Genomic DNA, 6,303 nt, shown 5'->3' on the forward strand with positions numbered 1-6,303 from the left:
AACTCCAGCTGATCAAGAAGAAGAAGAAGAAGAACAAAGTGACAATGAAGGTCAACATGATCATAATGAGGATGTTGAGCAACATCAAGAAACTTATGCTGAGCAAGAACAAACAAAGAATACTGAGGAAGTTGAAAGTCCAGCTGAACAGAATGTGACAGGTGATGCTGAGCTCCCAGAGCAAGAAATAGTCAAGGAAGGGCTCAATGCTGATCTTGGAATTGAATCATCACTCGATTCCATTCATGCTGACTCACCTCCTCCAAAGGCAAGAAAGTTAAGAAGGCTTAAGAAGAAGGCCTACAAATCTCCAACTATTAACCTCCTAGATGACTCACCTCCAAGGGATGACATCACGGATCTCACAACCACTCATTTTAGGTTCTTCTCCTCACATCCTGAGCCTTCCATATAGGAAAACTAGGCCTCTGTTACTCATACCGAGCAACACGCCAAGACTCCAGAAAATCCAAACCAAACCGAGCAAACACTCGAAGTCCTAGATACTCAGGGAGAAAAGCAAGCTAAGGAAAATCCTACTCAGCCTGAGGTGCCTCTCCCTGCACCAACTCAAGACCATGTTGAGCAGGTAATTCTCTCTGCCGATCCACCTCCTTTCCATCCTATTGTGCAGAACATTGAGTAGTCAGCTCCTGCTGCTCATCCACATCAAAGTCCAGTTGCTGACCCAGCTGGAACTTCAACTCATGGACATCATCAAACCCCTCCATCAGGTGGTACCAAAACTCCGGCAGCTGAGCCAAGTTCTGAAACACAGTATGCTTATCTTTCTGCCACTGAGTCTGGACGTCGCATCATAGACTCCGCTCAACATCTTCTTCAGGACTTAAACAATTCCAATACCGATGCTGCTAGGACGGCCAATGCTGAGTCCCAAGAATTCTCATTTGTCACTCAGCTTCTCAATGAGATAAAAAAATCTCAAAGACTTGGTTAGCGTCATGACCACCATCCAAGCCCAGCAGTCCAAACAAGAGTCGATTGATAAATTGGCCGAGCTACACCTTTTGATGGTAAATCACATTGACTCTCTCCAAGGTCAGATCCATGCTCTCCAAAGTCAGCTCAATGCTCTCCCCACAATCAACACGGGCTATGCTACCTCTGCTGAGTTAGATCATTGCTTCACCAAACTGACTTCTGAGCTGATTGGAGCTCATGATCTTCTTTCTTCATCTTCCCAATACACGATGGATGAAATAAGTGAAGCAGTCCGTTTTCTGAATCTGAGCAAAGAGGAGATGGAAACTGACATGGTCAAAACCAATACCATTCTCCAAACCACTCAAAGCCTCTTTCTCCATGTACGTCATACAAACGCTCAGCGTGACATCTATGACAAGGCTATCCTTAGAATGTACCATCAATCCTATGCCCAACTCGCGGAAGCAATGTCCTGGTTCGCTAAGTCACAAGAATACATGCTCAGCATGATCAGCTCCTCCATCCGTGTTCCAGGTTCAGTTCTGGATGATGGCGTTCCAGTGCTTGATGGATTGTTTGAAAGCACAAAACGTCTCAAGGCATACTCCGTCAAACTGACCCATGCTTCTCTCAATGACACCTTCATTGCTCCTCCGCCTGATGGTGGAAAAATGGGGGAGAAAAGCCAAGCTGATGGAACTCAGCAAGACACAAGGGAAGCTTCAGGAAGTAAGCAGCGCAAAGACAAAGGCAAGGGAAAATTGTATCAGGCTGCTAGAAAACAATAGCTTAGTCAACTTAGGACTTAGTTTTTTCTGTATGTATGCTTGATGATTTGAATATATGTTAAGTATCTTCTCTTTCAAATTGACTAAACTATTTGAGATGCTTATTAATATGCTGACCTGTCTAAAAATTGAACAAGCAAAATAATCTCAAATTAATATACTCAGTATTTACTCTGATACCAAAACTAATCATGTATCAAACTGAGTGAACATTTAAACTCTTCTGAAAATTGAAATAAGTCAGGATAAACATGTCATTCTCCAAAAATTTAAAGCCAAGACAAATACATGCAACCCTTATGGAGGAGTAATTTCAGAAGAATAAAATGTAATTCAATCATGGGGAATTCCAATACTGAGTTCCATAAATTAAATATTTTGCCAACATCAAAATGGGGGAGTTTGTTGAAACACCTTTCCACAAGATTTTGATTTGACAAAATCATTTAAGTTTAATCCATGATTAAGAGACAATTAAAGTTAAGTGCTTTGATTTAATTGTACTAATCAGTTTGTTCAATGTTGAGTTTAAATATATATATATATAAAAAAGAAAGACAGGATAAAAGATAGCATGATACTGCACAAGCTGAAGTAAAAACACAAATCAGCATCACAGAAGGAAAATAATCTTCAAGAGAAACGTACGAAGATAAAGCTGAGTGAAGATTGGAACTCAGCATCAAAGAAGAAAACTCTGCTTCAGAACAAAGTCTTGTAGAACGAAGCTGACCTAGGAAGCTGAGTGAAAGAAGACTCAGCATGAACTTTGGCAAGCAAACAATGACAGTTTCTATCAGAGTAAAGCTGAGTGATAAAAAAGACAGCATGAATGATCCGTTAGCTAAAAGACAAATTCGACAACTGTCTAGACCAATAATAGCAGCTTTGAATTACGCAAAAGCTAAATTCCAAGATGCATGGGTCAACTGTTTGTTGCTAAAAGGAAAACTGCCGTAAGAAAACAAAGTCTGCAGGAAAAAGACAAATCTGACGTCTGAAGAATTCAGAAGACAGGATTGGCCTGCACATCTGAAGCTGACCAAAAGTTTGTCCCCCCAAAAGATCCGTTTTGGACTCAACGGACAAATCAAATTCAAATGATTTGTCCCTCACATTTCAACTATAAAAGGGATAGGGATTTCATTTGGAAGATTGCCGATTTACAGAAAATTACAAGTGAGAAAGATACAAATTCAAAGCACTCAAAACAAAAGAGAAAGCTTACACCAAATCTTCCATTCTCTATGTAAATGCTAGATTGATTGTTTGTAATCATCTAAAGTGTTCTTTATCTTAAAAGGAACAACTGTGTGATCAATTGTAATATTGAGAGTGTGCATGTTGAGTACTTTGTATTTAGTACTCAGCAGTAGAGAAATCTAAGTGTTGGGTTGTAGCACTTAGTAGGAGTTGAGTAGATGAATAGAGGAAGGTACTCTTGCATATTCAACTGCCTGTAATCGGTCAATGCAGCATGGTCAGTGTAAACAATAACTTTTGAAAGCACCAAATATGAACGAAACTTGTCAAGTGCAAAAATCACAGCTAATAACTCTTTTTCTGTGGTGGTATAATTTAATTGAGCGTCATTCAGAGTTTTACTAGCATATGAATTCGGTCGGCAAATTTTATCCACTTTCTGACCTAAGCATGCACCTACAGCTGTGTCACTGGCATCACATATTAGCTCGAATGGTAAATCCCAGTTGGGACTAACCATTATGGGAGATTTAATCAATTTGTCTTTTAAAGTGTTAAAAGATTCAAGACATTCAGGTGTGAAAACAAAATTGGCATCCTTCAACAACAATTGGGTCATAGGCCTGGCGATTTTAGAAAAATCCTTAATAAAGCGCCTATAAAAACCAGCGTGGCCTAAAAAACTCCTAACTGCTTTGACATTGGAAGGGGGAGGTAGTTTTTCAATGACCTCAACTTTAGCAGGGTCTACCTCAATCCCTTTTCGTGATACCTTATGCCCTAAAACTATACACTCAGTGACCATAAACTGACACTTTTCCCAGTTTAGGACTAGGTCAGTTTCCTCACATCTTTGCAGCATTAATCCCAAGTTATGCAAACAGCTATCAAAAGTGGTACCAAAAACAGAAAAATCATCTATAAAGACCTCCATGAATTTTTCTATCATATCAGAAAATATAGCTGTCATACACCTCTGAAACGTAGCAGGTGCATTGCATAACCCGAAGGGCATCCGTCTATATGCAAATGTCCCAAAAGGGCAAGTGAAAGTTGTCTTTTCCTGATCGTCAGGATCCACTGATATTTGCATGTAGCCCGAATACCCATCCACACAACAGAAGAAAAACTTACCTGCCATGCGTTCAAGGATTTGATCAATGAACGGAAGGGGGAAATGATCCTTCCCGGTGGCGTCGTTCAATTTCCTGTAGTCCACGCACATTCGCCACCCGGTGGTTTTCCGCACCGGGATTAGTTCATTCTTCTCATTTAATGTCACTGTTGTGCCCCCCTTCTTCGGCACTATATGCACGGGACTCACCCACTGGGTGTCAGAGATTGGATAGATCATCCCTGCATCAAGCAACTTAATTACCTCAGCCTTCACTACTTCCTTCATTTTTGGGTTGAGTCTTCTCTGTGGTTGAGCAGTCGGCTTCACCTTATCCTCCATATAGAGCCGGTGTTCACAAAGAGACGGGCTGATTCCCTTGATGTCCGACATTTGCCATCCAAACGCTCCCTTGTGCTTCCTCATCACCTCCACCAAGCGATCTTCCTCAGGACCTGTAAGTTCAGCCGAAATAATCACAGGTAAGTGTAAAGGAGGTGCCAAGAACACGTATTTTAAATGGGCAGGTAAGGGTTTGAGGTCGAGGGTCGGCGGTTCTTCAATCGAGGTCTTAGGCCTTGTCTTTGTTTCTCTGTCCAGGAGTTCGTCATGCTGGGCCCAATGACAACCCTCTTTACCTTCTACCTCGGTCTCCAAATCCAATGGCTCCTCATCTAGTTCAATACTCAGGTTCCGTTCTTCAGTTTCCTGGAAAACATTCTCAACCAAAGAGTCAGTTATGCTCAGAAAATTACAACATTCATCATCAACAGGAAATTTCATAGATTTTAGAATGTTGAATTCCACTTCCTCATTTTGAAGCCTGAGAATCAGTTTGCCTCCCTCAACATCAATCAGTGTTCGTACAGTGGCGAGAAAAGGCCTCCCTAACAAGATCGGGACTTGATCATCTTCTTCAATGTCCATGATCACGAAGTCAGCTGGGAAGATGAACTGATCTACCTTGACCAAAAGGTCTTCTACCACTCCAACCGGACGCCTTATAGACTTGTCAGCCAACTGAATTGTGACTGACGTGGGCTTTGGGTCTCCCATTCCTAATTTCCTGTAAACAGACAACGGCATAAGATTTATGCTTGCACCAAGATCACATAAAGAACGTTTAAAATGAACCTTGCCTATTGTACAGGGAATGCTAAAACTACCAGGATCTTTAGATTTTTTAGGTAACGGATTTGTTAGCATGGCAGAACATTCCTGGCTTAGCATTACAGTCTCATGATCTCCTAGTTTTCTCTTTTTAGAGATCAGCTCTTTTAAAAAATTTCCATACACAGGCATATTCTCAAGAAGTTCAAGAAACGGGAGGTTAATCTCGATTTTCTTAAACACATTTAACATTTTGGAATAATCCTTGTCTAACTTAGCTCTCCTAGAAGTAGGATAAGGCAAGGTAACCTGTGTTGGTGGTACATCAGTTTCAGTAATCGGAGTTGGATCAAAAACACTTACCTGTGGAGCAGACAGGGTAGAGATATTACCAGGAATGGGGTCTGCCTTGTCTTGCTGAGGCACAAAGGCTGGTGTGCTTACCTGTGTTCCGCTCCTAAGTGTGATTGCTCGTGCTTCCTCTTCTACCAAATTACTGACCTGTGTTTGAAGCCTTTGGCAGAAAGCTTCATTGTGTGCCAATCTTCCTTTTATGGCACTCAGGCTCTCTCTCAGGACATCTATACTTCTTTCCCATTCAGTCTCAGAACCTGATCCTCGATGTCTGTCCTGCTGCCAATGCGTGCCATTTGACCCATATTGTTTTAGATAATGGATCTATTCAAGTACAATCGGGCATTCCACGTTCTTGTGCCCTCCGCTGCACACCTCACAGCTTGCTACTGGTTCCGATGATTTCAGGTGAGTTTCCAGTAGATCTACTTTTTCTGTAAGCGCTGCTATCTGATGATTTGATTCCGAAAATATTCCAGGGAACTCTTTGGCTGTTGTGCCTCTTCTTGGAGCCGGCTTCTCAACTTGCCAACATGCGCTTCGTTCAGCTAATTCTTTCATCAGATTGTATGCTTGAACTGCAGTCTTGTTGAATAGATTTCCTCCCGCTGCTGCATCCAGAAAGGCACGGCTGACAGGAGATATTCCTGAGTAGAACATGTCAACAAGCTGGTACCGCTGGTAACCATGGTGGGGGCACCGTCTTAACAACTTCTGGAACCTCTCCCAGGCTAGATGCAAGTTCTCACTGTCGGACTGCCTAAACGAGGTGATGTCGCTTCTGAATTG

The 6,303-nt window shown here is 41.8% G+C and overlaps 1 non-coding gene across 1 annotated transcript; it reads left to right on the forward strand.

Annotated features, from left to right (window-relative positions):
- The first annotated feature begins 6,196 nt into the window (after nucleotides 1-6,196).
- On the forward strand, nucleotides 6,197-6,303 carry LOC136204436 (small nucleolar RNA R71). The gene has a single exon (XR_010675276.1). It is a non-coding gene; the product is annotated as a small nucleolar RNA R71 (small nucleolar RNA).

The sequence above is a fragment of the Euphorbia lathyris genome, chromosome 8 (genome assembly GCF_963576675.1).
Source record: "Euphorbia lathyris chromosome 8, ddEupLath1.1, whole genome shotgun sequence".
In the NCBI taxonomy this organism is placed as follows: domain Eukaryota; kingdom Viridiplantae; phylum Streptophyta; class Magnoliopsida; order Malpighiales; family Euphorbiaceae; genus Euphorbia; species Euphorbia lathyris.